The following is a 21,433-nucleotide window of genomic DNA, read 5'->3' on the forward strand; positions in this document are numbered from 1 at the left end:
GTAAATAAATAGAAGTGTGATGATCATCATTCAATAGAGCATTGTCCCAAAAAAAGAGAAAGGCCAAAGAAAAAAGAGAAGGCCCCCCAAAAAAGAGAAAATAAATAAAAGGGGCAATGCTACTATCCTTTTTTCCACACTTGTGCTTCAAAGTAGCACCATGTTCTTCATATAGAGAGTCTCTTGAGTTATCACTTTCATATACTAGTGGGAATTTTCATTATAGAACTTGGCTTGTATATTCCAACAATGGGCCTCCTCAAGTGCCCTAGGTCTTCGTGAACAAGCAAGTTGGATGCACAGCCACTTAGTTTCTTTTGTTGAGATTTCATACATTTATAGCTCTAGTGCATCTGTTGCATGGCAATCCCTACTCCTTGCATTAACATCAATCGATGGGCATCTCCATAGCTCATTGATTAGCATCGTTGATGGGGGACTTTCTCCTTTTTATCTTCTTCACATAACCCCCTCATTATTCTATTCCACCCATAGTGCTATATCCATGGCTCGCGCTCATGTATTGCGTGAAAGTTTATGAGTTTGAGATTACTAAAGTATGAAACAATTTCTTGGCTTGTCATTGGGGTTGTGCATGATGAGAGCATTCTTGTGTGACAAAAATGAAACATGACTAAACTATATGTATTTTGTAGGGATGAACTTTCTTTGGCCATGTTATTTTGAGAAGACATGATTGCTTAGTTAGTATGCTTGAAGTATTATCATTTTTATGTCAATATGAACTTTTGTCTTGAATCTTATGGATCTGAATATTCATACCACAATTAAGAAGAATCACATTGAAATTATGCCAAGTAGCACTCCGCATCAAAAATTCTGTTTTTATCATTTACCTACTTGAGGACGAGCAGGAATTAAGCTTGGGGATGCTGATACGTCTCCAACATATCTATAATTTTTGATTGCTCCATGCTATATTATCTACGGTTTTGAATGTTTATGGGCTTTATTATACACTTTTATATCATTTTTGGGACTAACCTATTAACCCAGAGCCTAGTGCTAGTTTCTGTTTTTACGCTTTTTTAGGGTTTCAAAGAAAAGGAAAATCAAACAGAGTCCAATTAACCTGAAACTTCACGGAACTCATTTTTGGAAGGAAAGAAGCCCAGAAGACTTGAAGTGCACGTCGGGGGATCTGCGAGGAGGTCATGAGGTAAGGGGGCGCGCCCTCCACCCCCGTGAGCCCCTCGTGGCCCACCCTGACGTACTTCTTCCGCCTATATATCTCCATATACCCTAAAAACATCCGTGAGCACAATAGATCGGGAGTTCCGCTGCCAGAAGCCTCCGTAGCCACCGAAAGCCAATCTAGACCCGTTCCGGCACCCTGCCGGAGGGGGCAATCCCTCTCCGGTGGCCATCTTCATCATCCCGGTGCTCTCCATGATGAGGAGGGAGTAGTTCTCCCTCGGGGCTGAGGGTATGTACCAGTAGCTATGTGTTTGATCTCTCTCTCTCTCTCGTGTTCTTGATTTGGCACGATCTTGATGTATCGTGAGCTTTGCTATTATAGTTGGATCTTATGTTTGTCCCCCCTCTTCTCTCTTGTAATGAATTGAGTTTCCCCTTTGAAGTAATCTTATCGGATTGAGTCTTTAAAGATTTAAGAACACTTGATGTATGTCTTGCCGTGCGTATCTGTGGTGACAATGGGATATCACGTGATTCACTTGATGTATATTTTGGTGATCAACTTGCGGGTTCCGCCCATGAACCTATGGTAGGGGTTGGCACATGTTTTCGTCGTGATTCTCTGGTAGAAACTTTGGGGCACTCTTTGAGGTCCTTTGTGTTGGTGGAATAAATGAATCTGAGACTGTGAGATGCATATCGTATAATCATACCCACGGATACTTGAGGTGACATTGGAGTATCTAGGTGACATTAGGGTTTTGGTTGATTTGTGTCTTAAGGTGTTATTGTAGTACGAACTCTAGGGCTGTTTGTGACACTTATAGGAATAGCCCAACGGATTGATTGGAATGAATAACTTTGAGATGGTTTCGTACCCTACCATAATCTCTTCGTTCGTTCTCCGCTATTAGTGACTTTGGAGTGACTCTTTGTTGCATGTTGAGGGATAGCTATGTGATCCAATTATGGTATTATTGTTGAGAGGACTTACACTAGTGAAAGTATGAACCCTAGGCCTTGTTTCAATACATTGCAATACCGTTTACGCTCACTTTTATCATTCGTTACCTTGCTGTTTTTATTATTTTAGATTACAAATACCTTTATCTACTATCCATATACCACTTGTTTCACCATCTCTTCGCCGAACTAGTGCACCTATACAATTTACCATTGTATTGGGTGTGTTGGGGACACAAGAGACTCTTTGTTATTTGGTTGCAGGGTTGCTTGAGAGAGACCATCTTCATCCTACGCCTCCTACGGATTGATAAACCTTAGGTCATCCACTTGAGGGAAATTTGCTACTGTCCTACAAACCTCTGCACTTGGAGGCCCAACAACGTCTACAAGAAGAAGGTTGTGTAGTAGACATCAGGCGTCCACCACAAAGATGCTCGAGGCGTCGGTGGCATTGCTGCGGAAAGTGGGAGATACGATAGGCCATCAGGGGAGCCTTTTGGAGCGCGAGCGGGACGATCATGATGAGGTCCAGGATCGCCTCAGCCACTTTGTGGACCAAGTTGCCACACACGTGTTGCGGCTGCGCGATGCCTACCGTCGTGCCAGCGCGACCATGCCGGCCGTCGGGCTAAACCCGTTCGACCTCCCCGTCGGCTTCAACGAACTGTGGCTTCCTGACCTGGTCTCCTTCTTCACCTATATCTCCGAGGAGCTGAGCCGTCACCGTGCGATGGTGGGGGCAGAGCTGGACAAGGAGGGGTTGCAGGCTTCCGTTGCCATTGCTGGGCGAATCCTCTCAGGGCTCCGTCACCGGAATCCATTCGTGCCATTGGACACTGTCTTTGACGAGCTAGCTCCAGTCGACCAGGAGCAGGCCACCGTTGGACACCTATTTTCCCCTTACTCCCCTCTTAAATCTCGGGACGAGATTTCTTGTAGTGGAGGAGAATTGTTACGCCCGGATAATTAAGCTACAGTAACCCTCTGCTAATGATACCATGTTACTGTTGATAAACTTGTGTTGTTTCAAACCCCATTCAATTTCAAATTTAAAATCAAGCCAGACTTTAAGAGTTTTCAAATGTCAAAACAAAAAAGTTCATAATGTTGCAAATAATCACTAAGTAATTTTCATGTTGGAACGAACCTCTTTTGGATTCCCAAAGTGCCCCTACAATTTTATTTAGTGGTGCAACAACATTTACTTTTGGCCTTTTCAATTTCTAAAAATGGTTAGGCAACCCCTTTTGACCCCAAACTTTTTGTGCAGCCTCACAATGTTGCCATCTATTTTTGTACAAAGTGCTACATTTAACAAAAATAGTTTGGTAGCTCAATTAAATAGAAAATAGAGACAGAACAAAGAAAAACAGAAAAGAAAACAAAAGGACTAAAACCTACTGTGCACTTAGGCCTATTGCTACAGTATAATGCCTAGCCCACCAGGAAGTCATCTCCCTCCTCTCTGTTCACAGGGGCTGGGTGGCCGCCGTGTGCCCGTCCACGCCGCGGATCGGCCGTGTGCCGCCCATCCGCCACATCCCCGGCGTCTACAAGTTCCCCCTCGATGCCCCTGACAAACCCTAACCCTATCCTCTTCCCCCTCTCCTCTTGCTTCCATCGCTCGGCCTCGAGATCGTCCGACGCCATGGCTGTACCACCGTTGCCCGCATAGCCACCGACACCCTCGCACCGCATCGCTGTTTCCCGGAGAACTACCGACGCCCGCTACGTCATCCCCGACCAAGCTTTCGAGTTGGGGGGCGCCTCACCATCGGGATCGAGCGATTCCCCACGTTCGGCCACCACCACTACATCACCGTCGTCCCACTGGTCTGGCACTGTTCCGGCCTCCTCAAGCTCGACATCGGCCACTGTAGCGAGCCCCTCGTACGTCTCCCCATGTTTCCCCTCTCGTTACAGTCATCGTAGCAGCCGCCCCTACCCCCCCCTCCGTGGTCACGCCTGGAGCCCTGCTCCCGCATGCGCCAGCGCGAGCCCCTTGCCCTCTGTCCGCTCCCGCCGCTGGCCGCCGCACCCTCCCACGCGCCCCGTCGTTGGCTCTGGCCGAGGCCCCATCTGCTGCCTGCTGCTGCTCTTCCCGCTGCTCGCATCGCCGCTCGCACCCCACCCCCTGCTACCACTGGCCCTGCCCGCGCGCCCTCTCCCACGCACGCGCGCCTGCCCGCGCATGGTCGCGCCATCGCCGCTCACGCCCCGTTCCCCCTGCTGCTCTGCTCAGCTCGGTGCCGTAGCTCTGCTCCGCCCGCGCCGCCGCCGCCCGTGCAGCCCTGCCGCTATCGCCGCGGCCCACCCCACCGGCTCCGCTCCGTCCCGCGACCCCGTTCGCCACAGTTCAGACCACCGCTGTGGCCGCGCCGGCCGCTGGCTGGCCGCCGGCGCCGCATGCTCGCACGAGCCCAGTCGGTCCCCTGTTGGATTAGTGGGGATAACCCCCCGGATTAGATTAAGTGCTAACCCCCCTTGTGAGTATGACTAGTGGGGCTCGCCCTTTGTTAAAAGAAAGAATTTCAAAATAACTAAATATAATTAATAATTAATTAATCAATTAGTAATTAATTAAGTTAATTAATATAGCTTAGTTAACTAATTAACTACCTCACTAGTTTAATCAGTCAATGACAAGGAGGCCCCACCCTCCTGTTGACCAGTCAAATCAACTGGGTCCACTGGCCCACCTGTCAGCCTTTGTGTACATTATGTGTACACAGGGCTGGGTACCCATAGCATTTTGTCTATTAATTTTGAAATACAAGTAATTCGGGAAAATGGATTAAATCTTTAAAAATTAATATAAAATAATCCGTAATCCCGATGAAAATACTTTATACATGAAAGTTGCTCAAAACGACGAGACGAATCCGAATACTCAGCTCATTCGTCCGCCACACATCCCTAGCATAGAGAACACACAACTTTCCCCCTCCGGTTCAGTTCTCCGAAAACGCAAAACACTAGGGATACTTTCCCAGATGTTTCTCCCTTCGCCGGTATCGCCTACTACTGCGTTAGGCCACCCCTAGCACCGTGTATTGCCATGTTATGCTTTGTGAGGCTTTGGTTGCTCTGTTATTTATTATGTTCCCCCTCCGTTACTTCTTTCCGGTACCCCTACGATCGACTACTGTGTTGACGACCCCTCCTTCTTGCCAAAGCAACCAGGCAAGCCCCCCTTGATCGCCAGATATCACCTATTCTTCTCTCTACTGCTTGCATTAGAGTAATGTAGCATGTTACTGCTTTCCGTTAATCCTATCCTGATGCATAGCCTGTCTTTGCTACTACTGTTGTTACCTTTACCTGCAATCCTAAATGCTTAGTATAGGATGCTAGTATTTCATCAGTGGCCCTACATTCTTGTCCGTTTGCCATGCTATAGTATCGGGCCGTGATCACTCGGGAGGTGATCACGGGTTTATACTATATATCTTATACATGATACATGTGATGACTAAAGACTGGTCGGCTCGTAGAGTACCCGCGAGTGATTCATGGATTGGGGGCTGAAAGGACCTTTGTCCCGACGGCCCTCTGGGTGGATCTTTGTGGCAGAGCGACAGGGCAAGTTGAGACCACCTAGGAGAGAGGTGGGCCTAGCCCTGGTCGGCGTTCGCGGATACTTCAATTAACACGCTTAACGAGATCTTGGTATTTGATCTGAGTCTGGCCACTGGCCTATACGCCAGAGTGATCTTTGAGCCTGTACTTGACCTCAACAATTTCTTGGATGTGCCTTCGATTACAAAGGTTGTGGTTCTTGTAAAGCTTCCCGACAAATCTGATGTGGCATGTCTTCATCATCATGTTTATGAGTGGAAAGACCACTCTGTTAGGTTCTCCAAGGTTGACGAGATGGTGATGGTGTAGGTAGACATTTCTCACGAAGTCCATGGCCTAGTCAGTTATGCAGGGTTCATCCCATAGGTCGGTGGAAAGAAATAGTTTGTAGAGTTTAATTAGTTCAACTTTGCTTGTCTGTAGTAAGTACTATTGTTCAGTACTTGATTTGTGTTTGTGAACCATGTATTGTTTAGTACTGCCGCTTTTGGTGTGTGGTGAGTCCTGAGAACAGTCTATGTTAATGTCTATACACTCAATTTAGTCTGTATATTTTGAAGTATCAGATCATCTTTTTTGTGAGGATGGTTTATCAATTATGGTTACACTCCAACATCCGTATGCATTGCAGGGTTTGTCACATCCACCAGGATTTTCAGTCCCATGGATGTTCGGTCCATACGATTTGTCATGACCTTTGGACTCTCTTGCTTGTGGGAGTAGGCGGGGGCCCTGCATGCCACGCGTAGTTGGACGATCAATCTTCTGTTTAGTACTTCAACATAGTGATTTCCTGGTAAGGATTCACTTGTGTCACATCAAGTAAATCTTATTGATTTACTGTCTAAATCTTATTGATTTAATAACATGTTCTCTTTCTTTTGGTGCAATTTTACGATGTAGGTTTTGCCATGTGACATTCATCACAGAATAAACCGTTTGGTTTGCTCTATGATGGTTATTTTTGTGGGTTTCACTTCTTATGTCGTGTCACTAAGGCACTGTCCATCACTTATATTACTTGAAACAATTGGATCAGTCTGTTATCTGAGTACAAGATGAATCCCTATGATGAACCGCAGTTTGGTTTAACAAACACGCCACAATTAGTCCTTCTCACATTTAAAAGAAATCGAGAAAAAGACTAGATCACGGTCACGGAGCCTGCTCAAGTTAGAAAGCTGATCATAGCAAACCAGATACGATCGCCGCTGTCTCGCACATCGGTACCACCTTCAGCAATGGATCAAGCACCGACACCTTCTCTGACGGCACTTGCTCTAGCACTAACAACGGCAATAGCTTAGTCTGATCCAGCTGAGGATTGGGCACCGACCGCGTCAGCAGATCAGGCTGATCTACCGGAGGATCGGGCATTGACACCGGCACCTGCTCCGTCACTGGCACCAGCTCTACAAGGAGCACCATCTCCGGCAGCAGCATCGGCACTACCTGTCGCACCGGCACGGGCACTAGCAACGGCCTCGGCACATGCATCAACACTTGCACTTGCATCTGCTCCGGCCCGTGCAGCGGCAACGGAACCAGTAGTTGCACTGGCAACAGACTGGGCTGCAGTTCGCACTTCATATACCAAAGTCCTTACAAAAACCGACATGTCCACCTTCTTGGTAAGCATTGGCCGCCCAAGTGCTTCATTCTTTATTCTTTCCATGTTGTTTCACATGATTCACTGTGTTGATCTAACTATTTGTGTATGTCTTCTTGTTTGCAAATAGAGAATTCCTAGAGCAACGAGGGAGTCGTTCAACAATCCGGGCGACCGTGGCCAAGTTTCTCTTACCATGCGCATCCTTGATGTGAATAAACCTGCTCAATATACCGTAAGTACAAAGGATGGTCGCATGATGATTGATGCTAAAGGATGGTCAAGGTTCAGATCTAAATCATATCTTGCGGTAGGGGATGATGTCAAAATCAAACTTTCTCGGCAAGGATAGCTGGTCCAAATCAACTTTGAAATTCTTCAGTAGCAGCACACAACTGCCGAACTAATCTATCCTCCGAGAGATTTTGATGTAATAATTTGGCATGGTGAAACAAGTGTCCTGTGTGTATCAGTAGTATGACAATACTATTTATCGCGTGGTATATCATTGATAGAATTGCAACTCTGATCGCTGGTTAGGAACTGTCGTTCGATTTCATTCTAACAGCTGTCGTGCTTTATTCAATTTTGTGTATTCGCCTTGCGGCAGCATCTAAAACCAGCACCGTACTGATCACTTGCAATATGAAAAGCACTGAGGTAGAACACATGGGCCCCCAAACATGCAGGTCCACCGGCCTATGGCCCAAAGTCCACAACCGTGAGCCTGACTGAGTATTATATTCTCAGCTGAACCCCCATAATGCCCGTGTGTTGCATGTAACATCAAGATGCATTTTTATAAGTATTTTATCTTGTGAGAGAAAAGAATGAACGAGGGAAGACCTTGTTTGCAAATGTGGAGAGGTGTGTGGGTACCTTTTTGCAAAATTGCCTTAGTTTTCTTCCTATCCATTAGATATAAATCGGACGACCTATATTGCAGGATGGCAGGCACACCATCATCACCAACTCGTCTATACTATGTTAAAAGACTCTGTTTTTATAATTACATATGTTATATATATTCCCCTTGATTTTTCTTATGTATAAAGTTGTGATATAAAAGATTTTTATATTTCTTTACAGAGGGAGTATCTCTCTATCAAAAATATATTTATGTGTAACTAGTTACTCCTGTCTTTCTACTTCCTTTCTTTGATATGTGGGGCATCTGGCAACGGGGTCCACGTGCCATATGCACCAAATTAGAGTGCACAACTGCACTGTAGACACACCCCGGTCGTAGCGCTGCAGTAATGCCCAATGAGCCGTCAAGTCACAAAAACCCCCACCTTTCCAGCTTTTGCAGTAAGCTAGATGGACGAAGCAGAAATATTTCACTGGGCCTAAATTCCCTTCTCCCTCGTCTGCTTGTTCAGAGAAAACCCCCTCTCGGCGATTGCATAGGGTTTTCTCATGGAGAACCAAGTACGAATTCTTCATCCATCCCCGATAAATCCAAGTCCCTTGGCCGCGGGTAGTCCTAGGATGGCAGCCGCCGCACTTGATGCATTTTTCTTCTGACTGAATCTAGTTTGTTTCATTTGCAGTGTCCGAAGTGCGAGGACCCTACAGGTTTCCAGGCCCTTGGTGAGACGCCACACTTGTTCCTTCTCATCCCAACACATGATTTTAAAACACACATAGTATGTTCCTAGAATCCTCTTTTCTACTCGGGAGGGTGGGTTTTTTTGAACATGCTGTCGACTAATTTGGAAATTTTGATTGCTATATTTGGATGAAAGGTACTAGTACGATGGTCAACATTGACGTGAAGGAGGAAATTATTTCTAGATTCCGATAGGGAATACATTGTGTTCTCATATTATTTTTCCTACAGTGCATTCATTGCTCTGCCAGAACACATGTACTCAAGATGCTCGGCCTTGCCATAACTGAATACACCAGTTTAATGGTCAGAATGAAGACAAGCCATGGATATATGTTCCGTGTTGGGTTCATGAACCAAGAAGATCGCTGCTTTTTTATGGCCGAACTTGGATAAACTTTCTGAAGTGTTATGGACTGAAAATTGGTGTACGAATGTTGATGGATATAGCAGAAACTGGCCTCATCTTCACTGTGATCTTCCACCCCGACATGATTCCAATTGTTCATCCATGTTAGTTTTGTATCTGGTTCTTGCTTGTTGCCTCGATTACTTCTTAATCCACCTATTCTGTCTAACTAATCACAATTTAACTTTAGAAGTAGCAACGAATCTCTCATGAAGATGCTACTTCTAACTAATATTTTCTTGTAATTGGTGCCACATGTAGGTTTTTTCAGAGTTAAGCAGGCTACTCGTTTGTTATTCTATAAGAACTCAACTATCACTGATGGCACTGAAGTTGACTGGGATGACATCCACAAGTTCCTACACTTTATTGATCATCTTGAGGTCCTTGTGGGGTGTTTCAATGGTGGAAGGCCATGTGGGATATGTGTGCCACTGCTGCACTTGTTGAACATGTCCAACTGTGTCAAGAAACTTATGGTATCAGCTGTTTTCTGTTATATATGTTGTTCATAAACTCTTGCTTATACACAGTTTTACAGTTGTGATCTTCTTGAAACAGAAACTGGCCAGTTCTATTGTTCCTATACAGATGCCTGACCATGGTCGGGTCAGACTTGCGCTTGGTCACAACATGATGTTTATGTCAACCTACTGCATTCCCCTTGGAGGTGAAAAGATAATTATTCATGGGTGGTCTCAAATAATGAAAGCCCGTCCATCTTGGAGAATAGGACAGAAGATTATGTTCCTGCTTTTCCATGGCTCTAAAGCGAATATCCCGTTTATTGACCACATTGCAAGATGAAGCTGCTTTCAAAAGGTTATGGATGCGTGGGGTGGCACCTGGGCCTTGTCCTGGGGCTTGGCGGCCTCGCCCTTGGTTAACTGTAGGCAAAGTAGCACTATTCAAGGTATGCTTTGTACGGTTGAACCTGTATAAGTACTCATACTGCTTTCAACTATGGTTGTTTAGTGCCCCTGCTGGTTTCAGTTAAGGTTGTTAAGTACTCCTGCTGCTTTTACAGTATGTCATGTTTCTTCGGTCCTGTCTTCCTACAGCCTCCAAAACCAAACCAGCACCAGCGGGGCCGCCTGCTTCTGCCTCCCATGGCTAGCTGCGCCTCAGCGCACGCATCACCGCCCCACCATCTCCTAAATCGTTAACGCCGACATTCGAGCCCTCTGCGTGCTTTGGTGCGCTCGCCATGGCGTCGCCTTCTCGCGTTGTCAACATGGTCAACAAACATCAGGAATCGACAGAGGACTGTACGTGGAGAGGATGACAGTAGGGGCCCACCATGTCCATGGTCGGACGCAAGGAAGTTCCTCATTGTTTGTTATATATACTCCATTGTCAGCGTACGGAAAAAGAAAATGCTTCCTCCTAGTGGTTTCCTGACATCTGGGACCCATGACATTGTCAGCGTATATAGTCAATAGACAAGAGAACAACACAAGATCGGCTAACACCTGGGACGTAGTTACTCGAGCAATATTTTTTTTGTTATTGTTGAGACGGAGCAGGGTTTCAACTGGGCTATGGCCCGTCTAGCCAGGCTTATATTTTATGTTCACCACATGAGCAGCCCAGCGATTTTTTCGTTGTGAAAATGAGCCCGATTTTTTCCTGAAGAATACCCAATCTAGGCCTACTTATTTTTCTACGCCCTTGTGGGCTGCAACTCTTTCAAGACGCCTGCAAATCTTGAAAGTAATATGAAATGGGATGTAAATATAAAAACCGATGACAAATTGGCAATTACTTTATAATTTCTGATTTTTTACATTTTCAGATTCCAATTTCACTGGGCTTTAACCTAATTTAAATATATCTTCAAATTACTTTAAATCTGGCTCGACATTATGGTATTAAAAATAGTTTGGAACCCATAGAAATATGCGAAGTCTCCTTTAAATTTTTAAACCTGGCCCTGGCCAACAGAAAAAATGGACTGCAATAAGTTGCATAAGAAGTTGCAATGAGCTATATATAAATTATTAAGAAAATAGGGAATGGTCTGACTTGTGGGCCTATTAAGTAGACGCATATGTGAGACTTTTTTACTTATTATATACTTCAACAAATGATTCTAGCAGACGTATCTGTTGGATGTCAATCCAACGGCCGTCGTATTTCTTCAATCTCTGATCTTCTTGCTCCACCCGCCAAATCCAGCGTCGATGAGACCGCCTGCTCCCGCCTCCCGTGGTCGGCTATGCTGCCGCGCAGGCCTCACCGCCCCCTACTACTCCCACCAATAGCCAGGCCATCCCTCTACTCACCCACATCCCTCCACTGTTGTGGCTTCGCCGCCTCCGGGTCATTCCCTTCCTGGGTCTCGCCATCGTCCATCGCGTTGGTGTTCTCGGCACGGCGTGGTCAACGTTGTCAACAAACAACAACATCGGAAGAGGGATGTATATGGAGAGGCTGACAGTTGGGACCCACATGGTCCATGGCCGGATGCAAGCAAGTACCTCCTTATTACGCCAAAAAGTATGAATATTCCCGCTGACAGCTCAAACCCACCAGCTATATCTTTGCACGCAAGGAAGTGCCTCCTTATTACGCAAAACAATGAATACCCCCCTGCTTGCTATGACCCACCATTGTGGGAGGCTGACTTGTGGGCCTACTAAGTTGACGGGGATGGAGGGCTTTGTCAACTTAGTCAATATCAACGATTGTAGCTCCAGTGACCATACGATGTCCATCCAACGGTCGTAGTGCTTCTTCAACCTCTGGTCTTCTTGCTCTAGCCGCCCAAACCAGCACCGGTCGTGCCGCATGCTCCTACCTCCCGTGGCCGGCTGTGCTATCGTGGAGGCCTCACCATCCCCTACTACTCCCACCGCTGGCCAGTCCATCCCTCTACTCACCCACACCCCATGTTATTCTGCGGCGACGACAGCCTCACACCACAGACGAACCAGTGAACCCTCGTACTCCTCTCCGTGTGGGCATTCGCTGCCGCGTCTTTCCCAGCTCTGCATTGTCCCCTTCCTAGGCCTCACCGTCATCCACCACCTTGGTGCTATCGGCGTGGCGTGTTGAATGTGGTCAATGAATGACTTCCATCGGAAGAGTACTGTACGTGGAGAGGCTGACAGATGGGTCCACGGCCGCAGCAAGGAAGTTCCTCCTTATTACACCAAAAATAATGATTCTCCACCTAACAGTAGGGACCCACCGGACGGGCCACCGTATTTCACGAAAAAAAATCCTCCCCTGACTGCTGGGACCCACCAGCTACATCTTCGCATGCAAGGAAGTGCCTGACAGTCGGGACCCACCCAGTTGAAGCGTACGTAGCATTGTCATTCTGGTCGCGAACGTGTACGTACATATGATCAATCTGTCTACAGGCTGCAGCGATGAACCGTGGCCATGTAAGGAAGGGCACGTGTCGTAGTAGAGGCACACACATGTCGTAGTAGAGGCGCGCACATAGCATGTACACATACGTACAGCCGTGGTGCAAGAAAGTAAATACTGCCACGTACGTACATACGGGCGAAGTCTCTAACGCCTACTCGCGCATACGTATGGCCAGGGCTCGTGTACATGGCTGGGTCGGAACAGAGAAATTGCATCGTTGTGTTCTTCGGGAGCCAACCAGCTTGGACAGATCAGCCAATCGAAATGAGTCCTGGCGTACCACAGAACGGAGGAAACAACCTTGTGTTCGACCGACCACAGTTGAAACATGATCCTGTTCATCGGGAGGGGTCTGGTGTACCGGAAATCAGAGGAAACATACTTCTCTTGGACTTCCTACGGTTGAAACAGGGTCCTGTTGATCGGGAGGGGCGTGGCGTACTGCAAAATGGAGGAAACGGACTTGTGTTGGAGCGCTACGGTCGAAATGTGGGTCCTATTCATCGGGAGGGGTGTGGCGTACCGCAAATCAGGACTCCACGGGATACTGGTCATCTCCACCGTTGACCTCCTGCAGCCTCAAGGGGCTACTGCTCATCCACCATCGACCTCCTCCAACCTCCACCTGCGACTGTTCATCCAGCCTCCACCGCTCCTCCACTGGCAACTGTTCAACCAGCCCTCTCCACGAGGTCCTGTTCAACCACCCCTCCATGGGCTACTGTTCATCCAGCCGTCCACCAGCTACTGTTCAACCAGCCCTCCACGGGGTCCTGTTCATCCACCCCAACCGGCTCGATCGGGGTCCTGTTCATCCAGCGACAACGGCCTCTACTACCACGGGGTCCTATTCATCCAACCCCCCACCGGGAACTGTTCATCCAACCCCCCCAACAACGCTCACTATTCATCAAGAGGCAGAATCGATCGGCTTCAGTTAGCAGCAGTAGCAAAGGAATCACTACGGTTCAGTTAACAGCAAGGGATAGATCGGGGTTCAGTAACGTAGCTAGTGCAATCGCTCGGGTTTGGTTAGAGCCCAATGCCTCACTCGGGTTCAGTTAGAGCGCAATGCCTCACGCACACGCGCGTACGTGTACGAGAGAAACGCGCAAACCTCCATGCATCACTCGGCCGGACCACCCACCGTAACCGGGAACTCCCCGATATTTTCATCGCCCTAGCTTCTACCACGGTTTTTTCCGTCATGGACGGCCCAAAGAATGTCATGAAGATGCGTCTCCGGTCCGCCCAGGATGAAAAGCCCATTTTTTGTCATGGTTTTCTGTCATAGAAGTAGGAGCCCACCACACCTATGATGATACCGGGTTTTGTCACAATTATCGTCATAGAAGTGTCATAAGCATGACAGAAAAAAAATTCGTTCAACCCAAAATGTCATGGATGTGTCCTTTTTTGTAGTGAAGGAAGCATGATACCGTCAAGAGAAAAGCCTCTCTTGCCGGGCAGGTGAGCCCGGCAAGGGGCGAGGCCACCTCCAGAAGCGGACAACCAAAGCACCCCGGCAGGGCCTACCGACGCTCACGGAGGCAAAACCACCTCACCAAGCACTCTACCACGACCCACGTCGTCGATCAGTGTGGTGTCAAGCCGCAAAGTGGTATGATAGCACTGTTTGCTATCTTATCAGTGCATAATGACTACTTCTCCACCGTGGTTACCCATTGATCTATAAAAGGAGGCCCATGGCAACCGTAGAAATGGTTACAAGGTTGGATAACTCATACCCCCATACACGCATAGTCGCTGCTTCCCCAAGGCGACCCCTGCCGGGCAAGTGTACTACGCTCGACACCACCTTTTCCACCATCTATCCACCAAAGTAGGAGTATGGTTTTACGCCTCACGGTGGCTTGAACCTGGGTAAATTACCTGTCTGATCTCTGCCGTGCTGCCCCACGCTCGTCTGCTCTTTGTGCAACGCGTCGTCCCCCTGCTGAACTAGCAAGGGACCTCCTGGTCCCATAGGTGGCCGTGGTTTCCCGCGACACCATCTGGGTATTTGATTTCTCTGATGAACCCGACCTCGAGTAGTTTAGCTAGCCCCTCCCCCATAGCTTGTCGTTTGGGTTCCGAAAATCGCTATAGCATTTGCTTGACTGGTTTGAACCCCTTGATTATGTTGAGGCTATGTTCGGCCAATCTGCATGGGATCCCGTGCATGTACGTAGGATGCCATGCAAAGATATCCCAATTTTCGCGCAGGAACGCTCATAGGAAGGCATCGACAGTCGGATCCAGCTCTGCACCAATGGACGCTTTTTTGATAGGATCCGTCAGGTGCACCTGAAATTTAACTATTTCATCTTCAGGTTTAAAAGAGGTAGATTTGGGCCTCTTATCGAGGATCGCGTCATCTTTGTCCACTGAGGATCGCAGGGTGGTTAGTTCTTCGGCCACAAGGTCTTTAGATAGTGCCTCGGGGGCCAAGGATGCGGTTTTGTTTTCAGCGCGGAGTGCTTTGTCCGGATCACTTGTAACCGCAATTATTCCGTTGGGGCCCGACATTTTTAGCTTCATATATCTGTAATGGGGTATGGCTTGGAAGCATGAGAAGGCGTCCCGCCCCAAAAGGGCGTGATATCCGCTGTTGAAGGGGCCACGTGGAAGAGCTACTCTTCGGACCTATAATTCTTAGGCATGCCGCATACTACATCAAGTTTTTTTTCCCCGAACATCGTGCTTCTCGACTGGAGATGATGCCTCGAAAGGTGGTATTGTTTTGCTCGATGTGTGCCTTTGTCAATATGCATTTTGTCGAGAGTGTCCTCGTAGATGAGGTTGAGCCCACTACTGCTCTCCATGAGCACTTTGGTAAGTCGGAAGCCGTTGACAATTGGGTTTAAGTCCAAGGCGGCGGGTGCTCGGACTGTTCGGGTCCTTGGTTCGTCGTTAGCGGTGAAAGTTATTGCCGTGTCATTCCATGGCATCATTACGGCTACTTGGTTAATTTCGGCGAGGTCATAGAGTGACCTTTTGCACCGATTATTTGAAGAGAAGGTATTGAAGACCGTGAAGACGTTGAGATCGTCATCCTCCGGAGAATATTTCTTTAGAGTAGTGGTGGCGAGGATAGCCCGCCGCTTTTAGCCACCTGCCGGAGTAGCCAGCATGGCCGAAGGCTGTGAGTTGGTTTGGTGCTCGGCGTTGCATGTATCTGACAAGGTTTGTCTAGGAGTTCGTCAAGAACGGACCTGTGTCCCGCAAAGGGATTGTTTTTCTTGCCGACGGGCTTATGATTGGATGCCTTGAAAGGGTGTATCCGTTTTTCCCTGGCAGTGCACTGCTTAAAGGCAGCATGTTCCAATTGGGTTTTTTGGGCCTTCCATGTGCTTTCCATCACGCAGTACTTCCGTACTACGTGTGATAGCTTCGTGAAGTTTTGTATGCGACGACGGTCGAGGGCATTCCAAATTCCCTCATTGGTGCAATTGTGATGAAAAACCGAGACCGCATCGTCGTCGCAGTGATCTTTAATCTTGTTTTTAACAAGTAGAAACCTGGCCCAAAAGTGATGGACCGTCTCCTGAGGTTGCTATTGTACATACATCAGGTTGTATATGTCTGGAGGGCCTGAATTTCTTGGAGAGTATTGATTGTAGTGGGCGGGTGGGCTGAAACTTGAATCCCGACCCAAAATTGTGTTTGGAGCTTGTAACATCTCCGAGGTCACCGGTTCGGGTCTGGGAAGATCTAAGTGCTCCCCGGACCCTAAGTGCGACCCTGAGCTTGGGGGACATGGGACCTCCTCAGGAGGGAGAGTATCCGGTTCAGTGGATTCGGAGATCCGAACATAACTAGTTTTTAACTTAGGGGAAGAAGTGTTCTTGTCTCATTCCTCGACGACAGCCACTAGGTGAGTGATCGGTGGGAGATTGATTTCCCTCTGGTCAGGTTTAAGCCCGACCTGATCATAATCTGTTGAAATCCCTAGGGCGGCGATGCAATCTAGAAGCTCTTTCAAGGATGAGATGTCTGCCGGATCCATCTTTTCGGAGTGTTCAAGACTGATGTGGAGGCGATGTTTGGCAATTGCGAGGGGCGCCGTTGGATTGATGGCCGTGTGGGTGCCCACGGTGAGACCGTCGAGCTGGAGGACCTGTCCTAAAGTTAGGATCCTTACAAAAGTGATATCGTCGTTGATGAAAAGGCGAGTCATTGATCCTTCTATCGACAACACAATGGAACTCTCAATGAAAGCACCAATGTCGGTGTCAAAACCAACAGATCTTGGGTATGGGTCCCAAGCTATGCGTCTGAGGATCAATGGTAACAAGGGATGAAGGCACACAATGTTTACCCAGGTTCGAGCCCTCTTAAAGGAGGTAAAACCCTACGTCCAACTTGATTGTATTCAACGAGTATAGGCGTTACAAGAGTTGATCTACCACGAGATCATAATGGCTAAACCCTAGCTGTCTAGCCTATGATAATTCTGATATCCTCTAGGGACTAAATCCTATGGTTTATATACACACCGGAGGGGCCTAGGGTTGTATAGAGTCAATTTGTGAGGGGAGGAAATAACATATCCGGACAACAATCTTGCCGTCCATGCATACAGGAGTCCAAACCGGACACGGGGGAAAGTCTTCTGCTTGTATCTTCACGTCCCATCAGTCTGACCCATATCAAATAGCCTAGACACCCGAGGACCCCCTAATCCAGGACTCCCTCACCCATCGCTTATCTGTGTCAAAGGTGCCCTTGCTGATGTCCCCGTGACCAATTGGCGTGATTGCACCAACTCGAGATGGCCGCATGCTACTTCTCAAGCTTGCGTTGATTTTTACCTTGAAGAGGAAAGGGTGATGCAACAAAGTAGATATAAGTATTTCCCTCAGTTAAGAACCAAGGTGTCAATCAAGTAGGAGGCACAAGCAAATCCCCAACAAATGCACCTGCACAAACTAACAAGCACTTACACTCAACGCGAAAAAGGGGTTGTCAATCCCTTCACGGTCACTTGCAAGAGTGAGATCTAATAGAGATAGATATAAAAGATAATTAAAAGGCAAAATAAAGTAAATATATATAATTTGCAACAAGGTATTTTTAGCATACGGTTGGTAAACAAATTACTATTGAGCAATTAATAGAAAAGCGCAAAGTTATGACAATATCTAAGGCAATGATCATGAATATAGGCATCATGTCCGTGACAAGTAGACCAATTCCTGCCTGCATCTACTACTATTACTCCACACATTGAACGACTCATCCCTGCATCTGGAGTATTACGTTCATAAGAACAGAGTAACGCCTTAAGCAAGATGACATGATGTAGAGGGATAAACTCAAACAATATGATAAACCCCATCTTTTTATCCTTAATGGCAACAATACAATACTTGCCTCGCTGCCCCTACTGTCACTGGGTGAACACACTACAAGATTGAACACATCACAAATCACCTCTCCCATTGCAAGAAAAAACCAATCTAGTAGGACAAACCAAATCGATAGATCGAATAGGAATACTAAGCTATCTCAATCATGCATAATAGAGTTCAGAGAAGACTCAAATATTAATAGATAATCTGATCATAAATCCACAATTCATCAGATCTCAACAAATGCACCGCAAAAGAAGATTACATCGAATAGATCTCCAAGAACATCGAGGAGAACATTGTATTGAAGATCAGAGAGAGATAGAGAGACACACAGAGAGAGAGAAGACATCTAGCTACTAGCTATGTACCCTTAGGTCCGTGGTAAACTACTCACGCTTCATCGGAAGGTTAGCAAGGTTGATATAGAGGCCCTCCATGATCGAATCCCCCTCCAACAGAGTGCCGGAAAAGGCCCCAAGATGGGATCTCATGAGAACAGAAGCTTGCGACGGCGGAAAAGTATTTTTGGTGTGCCCTCTGACATAAGGGGAATATTTGAGAATTTATAGTGGTGGAGTTAGGGTTGGAAGGTCTCCCGGGGGCTCACAAACCTAGGGGCACGCCCCTAGGGATTCTGGCCTCGTCGTAGGTCTTCCGGCCTCCTCCCGAAGCTTCATATGTTTCTCCTAGTCCAAGAAAAATCATCATAAAGTTTTATTCCATTTGGACTCCATTTGGTATTGATTTTCTGTATAAGCCAAAAACAAGGAAAAAATTGCAACTTGCACTGCACACTAGGTTAATAAGTTAGTCCCAAAAATAATATAAAATAGCATATTAATGCATATAAAACATCCAAAACAGATAATATAATAGCATGGAACAATACATTGAAGAAGTATCACCGCACGCACGCCATCCCGAGTGGTGCTCTCTTGCATCCGTCCAGCTATTTCTGGTGTCGTATTGTCTGCCCCACCATCGGACGCCGGGTCTCTAGCGCTGTCGTGCATGGCCGTAGACTAGGTAGTAGTGGTTATTGTAGTGACTGGGTTGATCTGCCCTACAACCGGCTTTCTTTCTCCTTTTGTGCTTCTTGACCCGGCATGCACTGCCTTGTTCTTCGATCATGGCACTGGCCACAGTGTTGAGCTCCGAGCGGTGCTTCGACTAAAGCCTGGGGCTTCTTCTTTCCCTTCTTCTGGCTCGGCGCCATAGCGATGGAGAAGGTTGGATCCTGGCCTGGTAGGAGGAGGAGACTGCTGCTTTCGAGAAGACGGAGGAGTTGGGGAGTACACCGCCAGCAATGAAGGTGGGGTTGTGTAGGCAGCGGTGGCCGCTTAGCCATCCGGATATCAAGGCAGCATGGGGAAGTAGAGACGCCCACGACCTATCAATCGCCACGCGTCAATCGAGGCCGCAGGCGATTGGGGCCCGCCGCGCTTCGCACTTGCCCTTTGGCTTCGCCTCAGAGCCAAGTCCAAGCGCACCTTGGGCCCAGGGGCTACTATTGGCGTCCTGGGAACGGGGGTACCTAGACTTGCCTTGCCTGCGGCCCAGGGCGTGGCTCGACCAATGGCCTGGTATGGCCCATCTTCACCAGCAACCACTCAAGACCCTCGCAAGGGGCCGAGCCTCGCGAGGCGGACGACACCAAGACCTCCTCCGGGGCGGCCTCGCTAGGCTGGCTCCTGAGGAGCGGAGATATCTATACAAGGGGCACCTCGCGAGGTCCGCATGACGTGAGCCATGACGACCAAGGCCAGGCGGGCGCCATCGGGCATAGGGTACCAGTTTCCTCTTTGGTGGTAAGGAAGCAGGTGCAGGCGAGGAGTCCCGAGGCATCAGGAAAAGGTTACCATACCGGTACAACAAGACCAAGACCAGCAGGACGGCATGACGGAGGTCACTACGGAGCCCACGACGGCGTCACCACCAGAGCCTTTGGCAGGCGAAGCCCACATTTTGTCAGGATAACTTGTACTAGTTGTATCCCTTCAAAATTGGCCGTTGTGGGATTCCTTCCCGCCTAAACATTTGGGAAGAGGACCAGCGCCTCTATAAATAGGGCTAGCCACCACCATAGTAAGGGATCGACTCAGGTTGGGACGGATCATTCGGGCCATCCTGAAGCACACCAGCTCATCGAGCTCAATAACACCTCTTCTCAGGAGGCTGTTCGTCCACTATACTAGTTCATCCTCAGCCCACGAGGCAATCCACCACACCACACTGGAGTAGGGTATTACACCACAACAGTGGCCCGAACCACTATGAACTCTCGTGTCACTTGTTCCATGGGTTCGGCGAGCTAGGCCTAGAGCTCATTGCGAGAATGAGCTTGGGAGAAAGAGATCTTCATGCGCACCCTAGTGTTCGATCCTCAAGGGTTTGCCGGAACCCACAATCCGACATTTGGCGTGCCAGGTAGGGGTGCACCGAAGCTTTCTTCGCCGTCGACCGACTCGCCATCGCCCTGCGACTCCAATGTCTGACGGCCCGAGGACCCAATCCGACCACTGGGCGGCCTGGCCTGCCCGGGCACCGCCATTTGCACCACAAGACCTCAACTCCATGCTCCAGGCGGCCCGCACGTCGCCTAACACTTGTGGGCGCGGGCAGCGCAGGCCGGCGCCATCCACGCTCGTGCCATGGCGCGTGTGTGAAGCCGCGCGATCCTCAGGTTATGCTGCAGCGATGGCACCACACACCCGGCGGGAGTAGGCCAACATGCGAGCCGTGCTCATCGTGGCACCGGAGCTGCTGCGGTGCAGGTTGGCGGATAGCGGCCGCGATGCACTACTGGAGCGAGTCGTCGAGCTACTGGACGCTGTCTTTTTGCTCCTTGACCACATCCCAGGTCATGGAGGAAGCGCGTGCGAGGCCCGGGCGAGCCCATGCCCCCTGGGGCATCAGGGGGACCCAGCGGCACTGGTGCAGGACCTAGCGCGAGCCTTCTGGCCATGGCCGCACCATCGCTAGGAGGAACAAGCACCGACAGCCCGCCACAAGGACGCGCCAGGATGCCACACGGCAGCCACCAGGGCTAAGCGCCTCGACTGGCGGCACGAGGCATGGGGTACCTGGGTGGCGGCTCTGGTGAGGCGGCCACGGACGCCTACGCGCCCCGCATGGTGAACCCGGAATACTTGCCGGGGCAAGGCCCCAATCCGTTCCCCGGACTGGGATGGGCGGCTAGAGGGCCAGAAGCACAGGGCTTCCCCGAGCCGCCTGGAGGCTTCGCCGACCCCTTCAGCGACGATGACAGTGAGGTATGGTCAATATCTATAGAGCAAGCTTACGCTAACCCCGAACAACAGGAGAACCGGGTTGCAGCTCCAGCTAGAGACCTCAGGATAGTG

This window comes from Triticum urartu, chromosome 2 (genome assembly GCF_003073215.2).
Source record: "Triticum urartu cultivar G1812 chromosome 2, Tu2.1, whole genome shotgun sequence".
Taxonomy (NCBI): domain Eukaryota; kingdom Viridiplantae; phylum Streptophyta; class Magnoliopsida; order Poales; family Poaceae; genus Triticum; species Triticum urartu.